Source organism: Varroa jacobsoni, unplaced genomic scaffold (assembly GCF_002532875.2).
Source record: "Varroa jacobsoni isolate VJ856 unplaced genomic scaffold, vjacob_1.0 scaffold_727, whole genome shotgun sequence".
NCBI classification, from domain to species: Eukaryota; Metazoa; Arthropoda; class Arachnida; order Mesostigmata; family Varroidae; genus Varroa; species Varroa jacobsoni.
The window spans coordinates 248551-269118 of NW_019213629.1; the positions used below are offsets into that span (position 1 = coordinate 248551).

The window sequence follows — 20568 nt, forward strand, 5'->3', positions numbered from 1 at the left end:
GTCTAGAGAAAGAAATGCCCCAAGGTATTCCCGCTTCAACTACATTAGTTTATCATCGAACTGTCTCCTGATAGCGATACAAATCATAGATAACAAAAAACCTTATTAACAATTATTGTAATTGTATCGTATTCGAAAGGCACACGTACACGTATCTCAGACAGTCAGTAGTTACGGCGATCGTCGTACTAACGAATAAAAACGACCTTCGCTTGCTACCAACCGACTCTGCTTTATATGCTCGTATTTTTAAAAGTACTAACTATGTCACAAAGTGTTTTAAACGTTCTTTTTTTTTTTTATTTTTATTGATAATGGGATCGATACGAGCCGCAAAATTTTACCAAAACAACGATCATATAAATGGCAAAATTATAAGCAGAAGTTAACATTCAACTATGTAAAATGCGTCTGCTTTCGTTTTTTCTTACCGAACGTCAACATACATTTGGGCAAGAACAAATTATAGAATATGCATTAGGTATTAGTTGTGTAAGCGATACGCTGAACGGTAATCAGCTTAAAAATTATATTTTTTGAGAGACTCTCATTCATGTATAACACAGTTTCCAGGTGGACACCGGGTTAAATAAGTAAGGCTTACAGTGTTGAAACAAGCAAAAGTAATTTTTTCTTACAAGATAATTTCCTGCATTCGGTGAATACTGTGACTTATAAATAACGACATCCATATAAGTTTGTTTTTACCATATTTGATGCGAAAACATGATTATACTGCGGTAGAAATTTATAGCACGATTTACTGTAACCCCTTTGCAGCCCACTTAAAGCATACAAGTACATTATATCTTATAAAGGAAATAATTTGTAGCCTTTAAGGTTTCATCTACGCGCCTTGTTTAGCGCGACCTAACCCCCGGAGAAATAGCAAATATCCGTACAGAAAAAGATTACAGTAGATTTAAGCTTTGTCTATGATTCGTTCACAATACCACAGTTGAGTTTATTGGCCAGAGATATATACGTTATAACAAATTTCTATAAACGTTCTGCAGACCTTCAGAAAACGTGGGCCAGAAAAGTATTCACACAATTAGTAAAATATAAAAATGTGACTGATTTATATTCGGAACTTGATTTGATACTAATTAGAATCAGATCAACGGTGGTTACTGAACCTACTTCGATACGCTGATCGACACTGAGCAGGATTCACACGAATTAGGCTTTTTTTTTTTATGGATATTATAAGTAACATAACCATCACATAGCTATGTGGTATGATAGATCGTTGTAGGGAACGCTCTTTAGAATGAGCTTCGTCCCATTTGTTGCTATAATAACACTATCTATACTTACAATCTTGTTCTATCAGAGGATAGAGACTATTAGTGAGTAGAGATAGCTGATTGGTTACTTCAACCCTGCAAGGGGCATTTTTATCTTTCGTTGTATTCTAACACGATAAGTCAGTGTTCGCGAGATATGCCAAACAGCGCGCAAGTGTCATCCCATCAATAAGTTACTATCGATCACTATTCAACACATTGACACAAACGGGCAACGAGCTTTCGATCACAACTGATTGATTCTCTAAAACATTTTCACTAATTATCGCGCTAATCACACACGCATACCTCTTATTGGTACATTGAGCCCGTAGCACATTTACATGGGGCAAAGTTAGCAGGATCACAGTTAGCAGGATCACAGTTAGCACCGCATCCAAAGGCAATCAGGGACATGTATGGCCTTAGTAGCCTAGCTAATGTTTCTGTTGTTTTAGCTTTACTTCGAAAAAACGTCCTCATTCGCTTTGTACTAACAGCAGTTGTTTGACTGACGAATATAAGACGGTTTAGCTGGCTGCTGTGACGGCCGTTGTCGTCGTCGTCGTCGTCGTCGTCGTCGCTGTCACGGCAGCAGCACCTGCCGCCGGAGTTCTGGCGAACAATCGAAGCTTCAGAGCTCTCGCTGCACCTTTTTTTTCCTTCTGTATGTCCGTCCGTTCGTTCGTCCGCCCGATTTGTCTGTCCGTCCGTCTGCCTTTTCGTCGTCTGCCTATCTATATTTATCTGTCGCGTGCTCTAGATTTTTGCAACAGCACCAAAAGTAGTTGCATCCGTGGCGACAGCAATAAACACTGTTGGCGATCGTAACAGCGCCACGAGCGGTAAACAGTTAATTGAACGACGACGACGACGACGACGACAACGACGACGACGACGACGACGACGACGACGACGACGACGACGACAACGACGACGACGACGACGACGACGACGACGACAACGACGACGACGACGACGACTGTTGCCGGCTGTTGTTGTGTAATATTGGCGTTAGCACACCGGCCACAATGACAACAGCACAAACGGAATCTGTTGTTGTTGCCGAAGCTGTCCCAGTCGAAATGGCGACGCTGTCTAATAACGAGTAAAAGCACTAACGACACCGACACTGACTTCTGCCCCAGCGCCGGTCGGGTTCCCACTCCGCTGTGAGTGGCCGTTCCGTTCACCAGTAAGCTTCAGCGGTAACAACAACGAACAAACGCCTAGAACCCAGCTGCCGCCGACAACGTTGCTGTTACCTTCTTGCCATCTGTTACCAGCAGCAGCAGCGGCAGCAGTCCACTTGGGCCACTCGTGCCGTCGCTACAGAACGGAGCAACGCAGTTGCGCTAGTGACACCAGAACAAAAACGCCGTTGTCTTACCGGCCAATAGGATATTCTACAGGTACACATTGGACGCCCTGATCCGTCGTTTGTGCTGTTTTAGCAGTGGTAACCAGGCAAGCCCACACATAATATGCGCATCAGTTTTCTGAAACACTATTATGGATAGCAACGGCACTAGCTTACGCTGACAGCATCGATGTTTTACTCACCAGCTGCTGCTGCTGCTGCTGCTGCTGCTGGACGCTCGAGGACTACTCGAGTTGCTTATCGTATCAGCTTCTGGCACTACGGGCCGTTGTTTTTGTTCCAAACGAAGATAGCGTGTAGTTTGCAGCACGAATGCACGATATGGGGTCGCTTCTGCATAGTATCACACGAACCAACCATCACCTTCGGGACGGCCGGTCAAAACTGAGGCGAGAGAACGAGAGAGACAAACAAAACATTATCAGCTCCTCACTCAGCTTTGAGCTTTGTCTGTGGGGACAGTGAGATGCGACTACACCTGATCAGCATCGAGTTTATCCTCATCGCAAGCGTCGTCATATTTTTGTTTAATGTATTCTGGAGAGGGGACTAACAACTGGAGGTAGTTGACGTTCGCGCGAAACCTCGGTGTTTCGAGTTTTACGTCGGGTATCGCCGTTCGACACTTGATCAGGTAGACGGCTGGCTCCCAGCCATCACCAAACGAAGTCTGTCTGTCTGTCTGTCTGTCTATGCCCTATGGGCTCGAAACTAGACCACAGCGTGTCCCTAAGATTAGCAGGGAAATACGTTGCCTATTTAGCTATCATGGTTCACCATGGTAGCCACCATGGCATAGCTTTACTAAGCTGAACCAGAACATCGATCTTCGAAAGCGAATAGCCGATCTAATCCCATAATGAAGCAGTCACCGAGCGACTAACTAGCTACATGCAGCCACCCACTCAGTGGCTACAGCTGATGCATGCGCTCAGCCCCTCTATTTGTCCTGCGCGGACAAATATCCTTCTATCGATACCCTTTTGTTTGCTATTCTATGTTAGTATATTATTATCGTTAGCTGTCGTTTCTGTTGTCCCGGCAGAATTACACGATAGGTGTTTTTCGGTTGACTCATTTTCGATTCTCACACTTAGTCCACTTTGTTCCGCACTATAAAAGCTACCGTAATAACATTCTGGACGAACCTATCTTCTCCGGAAACGGCGAGGAGTAACTCAATAGCTAATAGTCGAGTAAGGAAACAGTTTATATTCTGGCAAACAGCTTCGTTGCATAGTTTACACTTGCTGATTCTTACAGTTATTATAAACTAATGATATCGTGGCTAAAATAGGAAACGGGTCCCGGTGAGTTGTGTACCACCGCGTTACAGCCTTCGATATACTACACACTCCGTTCTCTTCCACTTTTCGCTTCTTCTTTTCACCTGTCGTCTGCTTCGGCTCCGTCGGTGTTGGTGCCGCGCTACCCACTTTCCTCCTTACCCCCTGTTCTACACCGCCCCACGATTGTGGACAATTAACGATCGGTCTAAAACGCAATATCAATATCAGTTAGCTTTTTTCGATACGGATAATCGCTAGTTTTGCCCTGTCAACTACTCACCGCTTGCGACGCTGTGCTTAAACGAATGCTTGCTACACGTTCTACTTTATCATTCGCTCGAAGCAGTCCAAATTGAGGGGTGACTGCGCTTAAAGCAAAGCAGCGCTTGGCCATGGTATTGTGTTAGCTGTGAACAACAAAGGCCACAGAATAATTCTAGTGTTCCCCAAGCGCATCCGTTGCACTCTTCGCCACCCGTTTAGACTGATTTCATCTAATTGCGATAATGTTTTCTTTTTCTTTCTGTCCCACCTGGATCGAGAGTCATTGCTTAATGTGGATCTGCGATGGACGCCCTACACTAGCAAAAAATTTGTGCACCTTTCCGCAGAAGACGTCTTCGATGACTAACTCTTGGTCTACTGGTTTTCCAATAGACGGAATGGATGCAGCCAATAATAGTAGTAGTATGTCAGGAGGCGGTCTCCTTCGCTGCTATCCTCTTTTTTTAATTTAGGTACTGTGTGCGACCACGTACAAAACATACGTATATATATACATACTTGATGTATCGTCAGTCACCCAGATCAGTGATACAAATAGCGGCATCATTGCTCTAGCCGCGACCAGCAGCGGCAGCAACAGCGTCCCCAGTTTCACTTGGACGTTGAACAACAAATGCTGGTGTAACTGTGGAGTGGTGTATGAGGAGGAAAGAACATCTGGGTGTTTCGTCTAACGATGACGAGGATGTACATCCAGCAACGGCAGTCGCCGCAGCTGCAAGCATCCAGATAGACAAGTAGTGACAGAAAGGTGGCTACTAATGGCCCATAGACTGTGAAAAAACTGGGCAGTGTCCGTTGGTGATGAGCCCCACGCAGGTCATCATATGATCACCATAACTCAACGGACTATCGACACTACAGAGATGATTACTTGGGGTCCACGATCGCACAGCCGCTGCTGCTTGTCAGCAGCCAGCGTATATAGATAGGCCAGGCGCTGCTGTTAGCCGTAAGTGTTACGATGATGCGATTAACACGACGTCATCACCAGCACCATCATGATGATGGTTGGCGTCACCGTTCTCATCGTTACCACGCTACCATCGTGTTATACTCGATTGTTATTGACGCTCTCTTCGTCGCATCTGCGCATTGTGGTTTCCAAGGCGCAGGTGCACCGAACAGACGAACGCGGGGTTAGCGTTCGATAGGCACATCATCAGAACTCTTTTTTTGATGTATCTAGGCATACGCCAACAGGAAAATCGCATAGACTACTATAAAAACGAAAAACTAGCAAACAGCGATACCTAATCGAAAAAACCAAATACATGTATGTACCTCAAAGACATCATCGTTCCTCTTAAGCAGACTTTACTGAACCTGTAGTAAACGTTTGTTTTGTTTACATATTTTGCGCTGTGATAAGTATGAATATATATATATATATATATCTGCCTACGAAAGTCTTTCTATTTCGCAGATTATATTGTTCGTACTGAAGCATGCAACGTTCGGTTTGATCTCCTTGTCTGAATTCGTACGGCCAGCACAGAAGGATTTATCAGCCGACCAGTCCGTAAAGCGCAGGCTGTAAATTGTAAAGCAATCCTTTTTTGGCTGATATGGATACAGTAGTCCTGTCTATTCTTTATGCCAATATAGAGTAAATTATGTTTTAACCGAACTTACCTGCATAGAGTCAATATTCTCAACAAAATTAGCCATGCTAAGATATACACATGAAAGCGAACTTGAAATACTCTGGGAGAGTTAAATGTCTACCGGACCGATCGTTGTTTTCCTGCCTTGTGAGCAGTGAGCCTAAATACTGTAAATGTTCGTGTGCATATGGTTGTCGCAGGCCTACAAGGCATCCATCTAGCTTAAGTTATAATGAATAACCATTAGGATTCATTATATTAAAAAATAGATTATTATACGTTGAAAAATTGGAAACAGATTGCAGTTCTTTTTTTAAATGGACGCGACAGCCCGTCGATAGACGGAGGGATCGGACGCGGTTGCATTTGTTTTAGCGTCTTAATTTGTTCTAGCGTCTATTCACCTTACAAGACCTCTGCTGTGAAGCCAGCGTGCACGCAATTAATGTCTAGCTGATTCAATGTGAAATGACTGTATAGAAAAGAAGAACGGATAAAAGGCACTTCAATAGTGTTACCTATGGAGCACCACGAAAGAACCTTTGACTAAAACCTTTCAGCGTTTCTTCTTCGTATAGACACATACTTGCATAAACGATGTTCGCAGCTTTGGGCCCACTGTTGTAATCTTGCCGACATCAATCTAAAATAAAAAAGAAATCTGTTGCTAGAAACTTGTTAGTCCACTTAGTTGCATATTTGTTTGCCACGGAAATTATATTCGTGAGCAAATATTCCCTAGACAATTTTAACTCTTCAAGAAGAGTCTAACTTCAGTCTATTCTTGTGCGTATTGATGCATCGAAATCTTGCATTCAGGTATTTTGTGATCTTTTTCTATCCGGCCATCCTTTGGGTACGGTTCACTAGTGTAACAAAATGTCTGCCCTAGTGCTTTTAAGACAAGATTCATCATTATGCATTTGTTCGATGAAAGAATATTTCCTTTTGAGGTTTTCATATTTGCGAATTCATATTGCAAACGATCTTCTACTCGATACTGCAAAAGCCCTGATTCGGCTCCCCTGGTTTTAAAAAAAAGCGGGAAACGTAAAGAACATATTGCTAGCACTATCCAGCTTCGTATGGCGCACAAAGCAATCTATATTGCAATCCTTTCTTCTTTACTAGAGGCTAAAAAATCGATATCATTTCACTCGAGCAGTAGATTCTATCGGCTGCCTTTCCGGTTAGTTCTGTCGGCGCCACGATGAAAAAGCATTTACATTACATTGTCTTCAACACAATTCGAAGTTTGAACCTGTAGAGCTGATATCTTTTGAGAGTGAGGTACAAAGATTCAGCGCAATGTCTTGGCGGCAGGACCCTATATCATCGGCAATCGAAAATTTTCACGTTTTAATTCTGATCTTACGTTGACACTGTACAGTTATCGCTGGTCGGAAAAGCAAACGTATCCTATTGTCTACCCTTTTTTCTTCTATTTTCCCCGAACAGTCAACTGACGACGATGGCGGTGAAGATGGTGCCGGGCTTTTATTTGTTGCGTAGAGATTTGTTGAATTGTCGGCCAGAATTACATAAACCGCGCTTTCCCATTCCATCCAAAACAATTTGATTTCGAGGAAGCAAATCGCCGACAGTATTTTCTAAGAAAAAAACTCATAATTTTCCCATTAAAGCCTGCCCTTAAGCTACCGGGGTATTGACTTCAAGATATTATTCACTTCTACAAAACTATATGTAACGAAGTATGTTCGTATGTATGTATACTATCGGCGTGTCCGCAATGTTGTTCTATTTCGGATAATGTATGCATGTTATAACATGCACATATGTGTCATAGTCATATAGCTAAAACGTATCTGGATGACCAAAATTGAGTCTACCCATATAATCCAATCCAAAGTGCTATATGTATTAAAAAAGTACCATTGACTACGCTGGGAAACGTAATCAGGTGACGGCATAATGTCTAAATGTATGTTGACTATTTTAGTCAGGTCACCAGATCTCAGTGGTTTTGCTTCGAATCGTTCAAATGCACCCGTAAACTCAAGAAGAATTGTCGAGATCTCAATCTGACCTGTGTATTTAAGGTAACCAGGTCACCTAACGCTGGATTCGCGGATTAGTGAGCTGTAAAACTGGCTTTTCGAATAAATGGCAGCGTTCGATTGTAACTAGATGTATTTGTAACGGAAGTCCTGAATCGGTAAATAATATAAATGTAAACTAGTGTATCACTGTGATAAGAAATAGTTTACCCGTCGTTAGTGCACCAACGGCAGGACCATTGCCGCTTTTCGAAACCTTCTCTTTTCAAAATAAAAGCTTCCATTTCTCTCTTGTAATTATCTATTAGTTTAGCTACGATGGTTCATATGCATAATGTACCTAGAATTCTCGACGGTTTCGTAAAGCTATAATATGGAGGGAAAGCTTGTCTAAAATAAAATAGCAACCGTATGCTGGCAGCATCAGAATGAAACCTATTTCATCGGATCGACTGGTATTGTTTCCTACAAGAGCCTTAAACTTACTTTTGAGAAATAGATGACATTTAAAGGTTGAAGGTAAGGTCATAATTTATTCTCTACCGGGTCCGCTTAACCTATGGTAGGTTTTGGTATGCACCAATTGATTTTGTCACGTACTCGACCCGCAAGAACGATACTTCAGCCAAATTGTCTGTGATGGTAAATCTATTAAATACCTCCTTTGAGGAATACGTCTATGAATATTGGAATAAGTGCAATACTATTTGTTGTAAAAATAAAGTTTGCTTTTCTCAAAATCAAGAATTGTAGCTGAAGTGAACGTTTCTTCTGTAGGTCGAACAGGTAATTCAAGTATGTTGAACTACGCGATACGGAAATTGCTGTTTTACTCTTAAGTTCTAAACATGATTTACTTTGCCAAAATTAACTGGAGACTTGTTGAACTGGAAAAAGACGAAACTAATCTATTGAAATCGTTACTAATCCCTATCTGCTAAGACAGGGCCGTATAATTACTCGTTTTTATGATTTCACAAGAGAAAACAGTGGATATTAAGATTGGATATGATTAGTGCCCTTAACATTTTTTTTTTATTTGTATGCTTACCCAGATATAAATCAGCCAGTCTATGCAATTTATATGTTAACTGTGGTTGTGAAAGAATAATATTTCTACTATCTAGCTTTGAAGAACAACTTTTTTGCCAGATCAATTGGAAGGCGCCCCGAGCTCTCAAACCCAGGACCTGCATATATAGACTTTTCCAGGAAACTAAAACCCTCTTGAAGTAAATGTTATTGACAATTATTTGTTTTTCCTAGGATTTTTACAAATAGTTTCTTTCGAATGGCCACATCGCGTTGCTGTATTGGCGAAAAATTTTCGACCCATTCGATACCGTCTGTGTCCTCTACGCTGTCGGAAACTTGCCGCCCACGTTTCGGCGGCTGAGCTACTAATTCAAAAAACGACAACGTTTTTTACGCGTAAGCATGTGTGTGCCTTAATGTATTATAGCGCGACATACACCATGCTGGTTTTTTTTCAACGATTGGTGGACGGTGGCAATGCAGGTCCGTCAGAGAGGCGCGATACCGCCATTTCTATTTTCTGTGTAGCTGGCAAAAAAATTGAACATTCCTGTTCACTTCTTTATTCGTAAAAAAATCCGGCTGAGAAAAATCAACGGGCAATTCCGTTCCTGCCGGTCGCCATATGAACATAGAATGCTATAGAGGACTAACTGCAACGATCACTTGAGACAATACTTCGATAAATCACTGCAATCGGTCCTGGTGGTACTTCGCTGTACACCGTGATTTGAATCTCTAGGCTGCATAGAAAATCCAGAACGAGTAAAATGAATTATTGAATAAATGAAGGAGCGACTACTTCAAAGATACGATGAGAGAGCAAAATCGAAATTACTCAGGCTGGCTTTGTAAAGTTGTTAGCACGCTGCTTGTTAATGATACAAAATAAGTGTGACTAATCCCTTTAATTCCTGATGGAGCTTTTTTCTGGTGTAATCAAGTCATTTATGCAAGCTATTCTACTGTTCTTCAGACGGAACATTTCCTCGAAGTATCAGACAATTACTTCGGTAAAAAAGAGAGCACTGTATCTTTCGAGCGTATCCGTAAAGCAGTGTGCACACTTCGAGTTTCTGAATGCAATACAACCGTTCTTTGCTGTTTCAGTATCAGTGCTCACTGCGCCTGTGCGTGTAAAATGTATGCATGCACAGCTTGTACATAGTGAAAATAAAAATAGATACGTAGCTTTCCAATATGTCAGCAGGCGGCAGTTCGGCCCTTTACCTGCTGTTGCGACATTGTGCCTTTATGCGTTCGCTCCTGTAGAAGAGATACCCATGCCCAACGAATACATTAACGTCAGTACGTTATTATTGATATGCGAAGAAACCTTCTCGCTTTTCATACCTTTAGAATAGGCATACGTTTTCTATATTTAGCATAAAACTATCTTTCTCAAAGAAATATAGGTAGACGAAACGAGGTACTTCTCTGTGTACTAAATATCGTACAACAAACTCTCGTCTACCTGTGCATGCCCTTATGAGTGTACAATTTACCCTACAATTAGAACTTTTCAAGGATAATCTAGCCATCATTTAATTTTTTAGCATTCAGTAGGTCCTTCGAACGAAAACGCCAGGGTGTAATGTCTGGTGGGGCTTGGCTTGGCAACAACCGGAGCTAAGCGAGGGCATTTCTACCCCATGCGAATATGCTTGACCCTAGCTTCATTGCATGACTAGCCCGGTCCAGTATCGTTCTTCGCCTCAGCTCGTCCAGAACGTGTTCATTTCATTAACTTGTAGTTAAATATTTTATCGGATACTATGAAAAGGACTTTTGCACCAGATTTTTATATTTTCAAGTATTTATAACGATTTATAGTTATTAATTAACTAGATTTTGCTCTATCTAACAGATTTGGCTTAAAAATATCGCATTTTATGACTCGTACTTTAGTGTCTATACGGACGCTAATGGTAATAACGATAAGGAACACTTCGTGTTAGACACAAATAGCTCTAAGGGATTATAGTTTTAAAATAACATGGCCTACAATTCGGGTGGCCTCATTCGTTGCGCACTGCGAGGCAGTAGACGACAAACGAAAAAACGATTCATATTATTGTCGGGCATTAACCTGAATGAGCTGACTGAAAGGCTACTTCCCAAGTTGTTTTGTCAAACGGTGTAAAAGTCTCTAAATGAGTCTGATAAATACTCAAGCAAAATTTGGGAAGATGTTGCGGTTTTGGGAAGCTTTTTACTGTCAAAGAATCTTTTCTCGAATCTATCCGGTACACGTTGAAGTGATCTATATATATATATATATATATATATATATATATGAGGTTTTTAGACCTCTCTTGTGATTGAAACCCCCTGAAAATCAAATCACTATTGAGAAAGATTGTCTTAATTTCATTTACACTGTGATTACGGAACTTTTTGCCTGTCCGGTAAACGTAGTCCCCAAATATTTGTAGATAGCGATATAAGTAGCGGGCCGTTGACCTACATTGCGTGTCATGTGATCAGGAGCAATCTTTTAAAGCGAAGACTTTGGAACGGATATCCCTATTCGTTTTGCCACATGACAGGCAAACATGCACTCAATAGCTCTCTGAATTTTCAGTAAGCCCTTGCTATGTCGGATTTCCGTATACTATGTAAGGTCGTCGACGTGCATTTTGTAGGTAACGCCTAGGTGTTGGCATCTTTTCAAGAACAATATAAGGTTTAGTGCCGTCAGGTGCACGACAGATCGATGTATACCATACAGAGATACCCTCGAGGTCCGGGACCAGTCACGTCACCTAGGATTTCTATGAAGCACGTGCTGATCGACCACCCCATTTGGGCTGCATCGGGCCGAAAAAGAAATGATGCCTATTTCTCTTAACCAACCGTCAGCCTTAAGCGCTTTACAACTTCAGACTCTGCAATCACTTAAAAACTATCACGAATATTATTTAATAATAACAAGTACTTAATGGCATTAACGTTCACTCTCATTATTTTTTTAATTGCCAAGTAAAATACTTGACGATGACGATTTGCTTGTTTACCAAAGTAGAAGCTGACCATTTTAATGTGGTTATAAAATATCGAGACTCAAAAGCGACTGAATCGTTTAGTAATGCTGTTTGTACAATATCTAAGTACTTGTTTTTTTTTCTTATTATTCTTTGAGAAGAAAGCAGAAGAAATCTAAATTATACGGAAGTAATCTATCAATTTTATTTCTTTGATGGGGTAGAGAAAATATTATTTATAATAAAGAAAAATAGCCTTTAGTTGTTGAGCTACCATCAAAGATACGAGTGACCTTGCGGGAATATAGTCGTATTTAGCTATGCACTACTTACAAAGGTAAGCGCAAAGGACCAGAGATTTGACCTGGCTAGAACTGTAGGGACAGGTCATACGGAAAATGTCAGCTTGCGTACGAAAATTACGGCTGTGGCCTGAGATGTTTGATTGTTAGAGGCCTTGTGATGAGGAAAAGGGTATGTCCTGTGCGAAGAAGAAATTAAGAACAGGCCAACTGTGGCAGAAGAATATATACAGAGGTCTATGGCTACCAGGCCGAAAGCAAGTATCTCACGGCTTTCGTAGAGGAACCGTAGCGAGCCGGAAGTTGCGAGGCATTCAAAGTTGAGAGTCGCCTATGAACTAAAACGTATGAAGGCAAAGCTTTGCAAGCTATTTTGCCTTTCGAACTCAGTGTTCGTTGAAAATAATTCTCTATATCCACAGATCTATATCATTGTATAAGTAATGGGTAGCTAATCAGACAAGCGTAACAATCATCGAATGTAATACGTACGGAATTATGGGCGCAGCCAAACTAAATACGTAATTAGCAACCGGGATGATTTGACGTAAGAAGATGCATCCTATTATTTTCTACTGTATAGAACATAAGAAGCTCCATATAACATATGAGACATAAGCTCCACATAAGAAGATTCCAAAATAAATGCGTTTTCTGTTAATATTTAGCATAGTATTTTAAGCGGCAGAGGCCTGTGAAAATATGAAGAGGCTTAGTCTAGCGTTCAGATACACTTCTACGTGTTTATTAGCTTTATCCATTAGTCCATAGATCGATTCGTCTTTAATGGCGAGCTTGAAGTGGTTAAGGGGATTAGGCTTGTAACTGAGTTTTGTAAATACATATGCGCAAACCCGTAGAGATAAATGTTACCCGGCAGACGGGAATGAAACGTCATTTTAAAGTCCCAAATTAGCAGGGCAGTATTTTATATAGAAAAAAACCGAAGCTAGCTTTTTTTTTTTATGTAAATATAGTTACTAATAATTTCGTGTGATAGTTGCGATTGATCATCCCGAGGTCTTGCATCGAGCGAAGTGCTAATCTTATCTTCTTTATTACTTAACGAAAAGTGTCGATTTGCCGAATACGTGACATCGGAAGACGGAACACACAGTGTGTTAGGTGCGCCCGTAGCAGCACAAGCATCAACCAACGTAAGCATCAGTGATTTGTGATGAAGAAGATGTACATTCTGTCAATATTTTGGCCAAGTGATAGGCTTATATAGTTCTAGGAGCTTAGACAGCTTCGCGGAAGCGCGGTAAAAGATTTCTGCCTGTGTCCTAAGATAATCGTTATGAAGACAGAACCGCTCCTTGCTTAGGGATTTGCAAGAATCTAATTACACAAATGAGGCAAATTGTAGTTGAAGCGGTTTGTGTCGGACGAACCTCAGGACCATCCTTTTGTGGTGCGGACGCGTCTTGGGTAAAGCGGCTAGGGCACTGACTTTTTTAAGACAACTTGCTATTACTGTGTGATGCTTATGAATTGCACGAGTAAAAATACAAATAGAGGGCGAATTTTCTTTCAGAATAATAACATTGCTTATTGATTTTTACCACAACTACCTGTTAGTAGTTTGGAAGCAGTTGTTTGGGTATATATGCGGTTTAGATCAGCCCACAGTCGTAGCTCTTGTCGCACGCGTAGACCTTCTGCTTAGCTCAAGGAAGCCCAGAGAATAGTTGTAAACGGGTCCACTATGCAGGTCGGGCACAGCGCTCTACCCCGTTGGAGAATGCTGACCAGAAGAGACGTTATGATTTCAAATACCTATATAGCTGTTGTATAGCAGAATCCTCTAATAACAACGACGATTTTTTTATTTGTAACAGGTTTGCATTTTTCCTTTAGTAATAAAGTTAGCGGCTATATATTTCTAGAAGGGTCTGTATAGATAAGATAGCGTTTATTGCTTCTATTGTTATGTTTGTTTCGCTAGAAAAAGTAATACTGCCCATAGGTTCAGAAACTGCCTACCCGTAATAGGGTAGGCAGTTTCTCAAACCATTCTGCCTAAAAACTCCGCTATTCGACTTCGTATTTCCTCAAGCATGATATGTCTGGCAAAGTGCGTAATAATCCTTCCGTCAAATGTTAGTAATAGTTACCAGAAAGATTTTCTTATCTAAAAAACGAAAATGGATCAAGCAAAAAAAACTGCTCAAATGGGCAGTAAGTGCTCAGGAGATGCATGGTCAGAGCCTACTTTTCTCAAACAAAATTATCTCATACGCACGCGATAGTAATTTCTTTAAATGGGTATGGCCTGGACGTATGGAAGGCAAATCTCTAGCATCTGATTGCTATGAGGGGCAGGTGACGACAGGTCTATCATACGAATGCTCTCAGGCAGCGCGTTTCAATGAAAAATGCTTTTCCCTTTAAAAAGGATGTTTATTCGGAGCGAGCATTTCCAATGCAAGCCAGAAGGCCAAAAACGTTGGTTTTCGGATAAGAATATTTGCGTAGATGCTAAGTTCAAATGTCGATGCTCACGCCACCGTACCCATAAGTTGATAAACTTAAGGTGACCAAATCATGATTTTAAGAATGCTTGTAAAAGCACTCTGCTTTCACAGTCCGCGTCTCCTTCAAACGAAATTACATGCTAGCAACATGTTATACAATATTAGTGAAATAAGTGAAATAAAGTGAAACTAAATCGAGGACTTGGTTTGTGGAAGTTGCGAAAGTTCATCGCCACTTCCCGAATAGTAAGCAATAAATTGGGAAAATGAGAAGGTACTGAAACGTTGCTTATATAATTTGAAGCGTGAATATAATTCCGAATCTCAGAACTTCCTCTACGCAAAAGGATATCTAGTATAGGTTTACCTTTACTAATCTTACAGAATCAACGTTTTCGCAGTGCGGCGTGTCAGTCTGTAAACTTAATAATTTTTTAATGCTTTTGTAAAGTAAATCCATACAGTGTATGATAGTTGGTCATCACAAGTGTCGAAGTGCTTGGCACATTTTCACGATTTGTAAGCGAGGCAGCCTGCAGCTGGACGTCGTTCCTTGGAAAACGAAATCACGCGCGTGTAAAACTGCTACAACAACTTGATATGCGCCATTGTAGAAACGGCGTACTCTGAAAAGGTAGTGCATAAGGATTCGTCTAGAGACACAGCGACTGTAGTTACTCCACTCTGCGAATCGGGAACGAACGATAGATTAACAAACGACAATTCTCAAAAATTCATTTGGATTAATGTTTCAACATTTTCGTCCAGTACCGATCACGGTTGCCAACAGGTTCCCAGTATGAAACAAAGTGTATTCGTGTCCGGATTAAAATTTAGACCATCCCGTGCCCCTGAGTTCTTTAGGGAAATACGTTTCCGCTACCACTCTAATCAATCACGATCAAAAACGTATCTAGTAATTTGTTTCTTAATGTAAGAGGACACTGAAAAGCTCGCCGCACGTTTCAAGTAACAAATTATGGCATAGATGGGTGAAGATGTTGGCTTTGTATGGGTCGGCTAGGTACCATGTCATGACTATAAAGTAAGGTAAATTATGCCACTTGCTTCATTCCTCCTATATACATATATATATATATAATCAAGGGTGAATTTGTATATGGATCACATTTTCTGCAGGGACACTCTAATGCTATCCCTGCAACTTCTGTAGTACTACGTTATAAACATAGCACAGGATATATTATGATACTGATGTACGTCAAAAGTACATGACCAGCGTTCAGCTATTGTATTAACCTAATCGGGAACCTCTTATTGTACCTCTTTTGCTTTGCACATCTTTGTAGCTGGGTATTTCCGTTTCTTTCAGACTCGATGCTCGCAGGTCTACAGACTAAGTCCAATTGCAAATACTCTATATTGCTCCTTGCAGAATTCTCCGTCAAAGCGCAGCTTGTCGTCGAACATTTCGTATGCAATGTCTTGAACTACGTTATGTCGTATTTGAACGGAGTTCGAAAACCAGAGTTGTTAGCTATTCGGGACGAGAAATGTACATACTAATTTGAAGCTGCTATTGAAGGGCCACGAAGGCCCTTACGTCACAAATGTCAGGTGTCACTCCGCGACTGTCACCTAGGGTCAACGCCTGTTGCCTTCCTCGTATACTCTGTTCGATATAAACGTGAAGCGGAAACCCTTTCTTCTTGACTCAGAGGAAAACAAAATAACAGAAGTAAAGAGCACCAATGCGCGTCTTATGACCGACAGTTTTTGGTCGTTGGATCAACACTTACCGCCATTCTGCCATTTCTTGCTCAAAGACTCACATGATAAATCCACTTGAAATACTATAAAATTTATCACTATAAATTTATTAACCGCACATAGTAAAAATTATATATATATAGACGCAACCGTACGTTTTGTATGCCGACTATTTCAACATTGTTTTCGTTAACGGTGAACGGGAATGGCTCATTAAACAAGACCGAACGACGTAAAGCGCCGAACAAGTCCTGGATGGATTCAAGGTTTTGGAACCACGCCATTGTGGTGTATGATTTGGGCAAAATGCAGTAATGTAATTGTTTCGGTGTTGCACTTTCATATTCTATAGCGTTATAACGATAGAAATGATAGTACGGTATTTGTATACCTCAGTGTTATAGTTGTGCATGCAACCGTTTGCACACCCTCTAGTATTTAAACGTATGTGAAATGAAGGTTTTCCAACCGCCAAAGTTTTTTTTTATTTCGCGCTATGTATATCTATATGCACGGATCAACCTTGACGCCTGAAAGCGTTCCCATTAGCAACGATCCTCCGACCTATCAAATTCTCGACTGAACATTCAAAGCTACTGCATCACGGTTAGGATTTTCTAAAGGCTTATCAAACTCGCTGGTAATCAGGTTTCAGAACGAAATCTGGCCACTGACCTAAGACTGCAGTTGCTAGAAGCTAGCAAAAATCAATTATGATGCTCGGCAAACCCCAGACGAATTGCTATCTTGTACATTGTATAGGTGTGTTTAACTTCGGCAGATTCTCTTACTGATAGCATTAAACCTATGGAATACAGTACCATTTGCTACGATGCTAATTACTACATCTGGAAAGCCGAGCACTGCCCCTAAAAAGAATACATTTGAAGATAAATTTAGCAGAAGACCGGATTGACTAAAACGCTGTCGATCGTTTCAAGCGTAATCCTACGCAATAGCCATTTTTTACTTTCGGTTATAGTTCCCTCTCACAACCTCACCCAGAGCACACTCTTTCTCTCTCATTTGAATTCCTTCATTTTGAGCACTAGACAATGACACGAAGTTTACTTCTTCGATAGCACAATGGACGGAATAAACAGCGAGCTGCTGAATAACACAACCATACATATATTACGCTCTTTTTTAGATATTACACCCTATACCAGGCAAAATATCAGAGGGCTTAATACGGTTCGTAATAAATCAAGGGAACTCCGCTTGACTAACATGATGTTTTAAGCTTTCTCCAGCATGCAGAGTAGGCTTAGCGTGATAGGCCGGGCACGCATTCTACATACAGAACTGTGTTTACGTTGTATTAGGACAATGATAAGCGAGAGAAATAAAACAACTTTCGACTTATGAAAGGTGCTAAAGGGTCAACAACGCTTAGGCTCGAGGGTGTGTCAAGTTTCCTTCCGATAATAATTTAACCATCTTTTCTCAAACAATGATATTTCCGCGCCTGCATAGTGCTAGATTGTGCCCTTTCTGAGATTTGTTTGTTTTCTGCTATATGAAGCTATCTAAATGGTTTGATTCCTTCATCATATCTATACAAGATTTGATAGAGGGGTATGAACACAGACCGGTGATTCCACTTTTTTAACTGCTTTCCAATAGATTATTTGTCGAGGGATCCAGCTACAGATAAGAGCCAGGTAATACTCAAGGTATCGCTCAAATTGGTCATATCACACAACTTGTCTGTGGATGAAAGCCACTGTTTCATGTCACTAATTAATCAATCATCGATTAAGTTCACATTTGCAGAGTCAAAGACGCAATTTTTAACTTCATTTTTTCGGAGCTGTGTTTTTTTAGGAATAACACCTTCATATCATAATCAGTATTTAAAAAAATAACTGAATATAGAGACGTTTATGTGATGTAACGAGATTTTTAATTATCGTATCTCTAGGTCGGCCTATTTTACCTGAGTATCTACTGAAGCTCTCACAATTATTAGTGAACGTGACGTCCACCGTGCGTGTACGACGTATGCGAGGACGCAGGACAAAAAATCTGCTTGGCCTTATATTCTAAGGCAGGTAACGCACGAGCCTACGTCTCCATCAATTAATGCGGCCCAGCAACGGCGATCGTTTGGCTTCATAGATAGTTAAAGTCAGCTCTCTATAGGCCCTAATGCTTTCATTACCGTCATTAGTTAAACGTTCTTCAAGGATAGACGGAAAGCTTTTCTTCTATAAGCATTTTTATCGCAGAGGGCGCAAACTCGACGTTAGTTCAGTGGGTACTTCATTACGTTACAAGGGCGAAACTTTAAAACGTATTAGCAATATGAAATAGTCACTAGTGTGAACGTAACTGTTTTTTTCTTTTTGAATCAGGTTTGTTTTCGTTCACGTAAATAAGTGTAGTGGTTAAGATCAAGCGACAGTATGGTGGTACCGTACTAATAGAATCTATTTATCTGTTCACAAATACTCTCCATTGATTTGCTTTACTGTTAATTAGCTGATGATGATATACTTATTTAGTGCAAAAAGTTGTGGCTCACAATGTGCAAAAGAGAACTGATGAGTCTTACTGTAAAAGTACCCTTTGTCAAGCCTAGATTAAAAGCCAAATTTTGCACAGAGGAAAAAAAGTAGGAATGGGGTAAACAAGAGGAAAGGTGACTTTTCTTCTGGAATAAAGTGGCATTTACTATAAACTGACATTAACGTATTTAGAATGAGCTGGTCAGTAGTCGTATATTCTACCTCTACTTCAGTGTAGGATCCTCGACTCCTTGCAGGATTCTACTCTTTTAAGTAGCTGTATAGAGGAACCGTTTGTTATTCCTCACATAGAAGAAGCAATCCTAAACAAAATGTTCGGCTGCGACTCAGCGCCACATTACAACAGGAAATGAAGGATGGCTATGTCACATGAAGGACGCACTTGTAAATGATATCTTTGACCATATAAAAAATGGACGAAGTAAAGGGTCCTGCCTGCGGTGTTTGTTTTTTTGTTTAATGGAGACAGAAGCTCCTATAGTCTTAACGGTTTCATTCCACCCTCGAATTCAGGGCAATTTTTTTTCTAGGAGGCCGGACAGTGTCAGCGTGCAAAATGTTTATACGAAAATAATTACTAGCCTTGATAGATGGCACGCGTCTATATGGTACGTTAAGGATCATAGTTATGTATTCTACCTGCTGTTAAAAGCAACAATGTTTTTGGAAGTATATAAAGCCACTGGTCAGTATTTCGATCTACTCTTGCCTACCCTAAAAGCGGCCTGTTCAATCTACCCTAATAATATAATTCGAAACACTAAAAGCAAGCAGGCCCTGGATTGTAGGCCTGCCCTAAAATATTATATGTTTTTCTATATACATGTACGCAAGGAAGCATATTGAGAAACTTCTGACGTTAGGTTGCTCCTGACTAACGTGTAACATAGCGCATTTTTCCATACTCTCGATAGTCCTTGGTAAATGGATTGTAGGACACATCCAAACTTGTTAGCTAATTGAGTGATACTCGCCGTCGCACATATTCATTAATTTCCTGTCAGTACATTAAAAACATGGTCGGCTATGGTGATAGCGGCGTGCCATTTCGCCTCAGCAACTGCCTCCTTGCAACAGAAATTGGTCACATGCGCTAGAGACGACGAATACTTCAATGAAATGCATTAGCAAAATCAGGACCCTTTTGCCCTTACGCTATTAATGACACTAGTATTCGAGCGCCCAGGACCAGTTGAATATAAGGACGGTTTAGCTCGACCTGTTTCTAGCAACAAAACCCCTTCCAAGATGGAGCACCATAAACACTATTATCGCTTCAAGTTGTATATATCTATTATTAGTTAACGATATTAGTAGGTCTGTATTGACACAAGGGCATGGTTAGAAAAAACTTTAAGCATAAATTTAGCACGGAATAGACTAGTAAGGTGGTTAAGTCAGGCTTTAAGTAGGACGGTGAGGAAGAAGTTATCCCAGAATTTTTGAAGCGAGACTTTTCTAAGCTAGCTCTAGTCGAACGTTCGCGCATGTTCGACTATTTAATTTTAACATACAATTTTGTCCCGTCTTAGCTTTTACGTTTTAGACCAAGTTTGACGACTGCAACCCACATCTTCTTTTCACTCGTTTGTATATCTATTTATATACTCGTTCGAGTATAAAGCGAGCGCGCTTTATC

The 20568-nt window shown here is 40.7% G+C and overlaps 1 protein-coding gene across 1 annotated transcript in view; it reads right to left on the bottom strand.

The window, feature by feature from the left end:
• Positions 1-3383, bottom strand: part of LOC111263047 (serine/threonine-protein kinase D3) — a 34247-nt gene extending 30864 nt beyond the window's left edge. The window contains exon 1 of the mRNA XM_022837790.2: positions 1321-3383. The gene's annotated coding sequence lies outside the window, so the exon portion shown is untranslated. The remainder of the gene's footprint in view (positions 1-1320) is intronic.
• Between the last annotated feature and the right edge of the window lie 17185 nt (positions 3384-20568).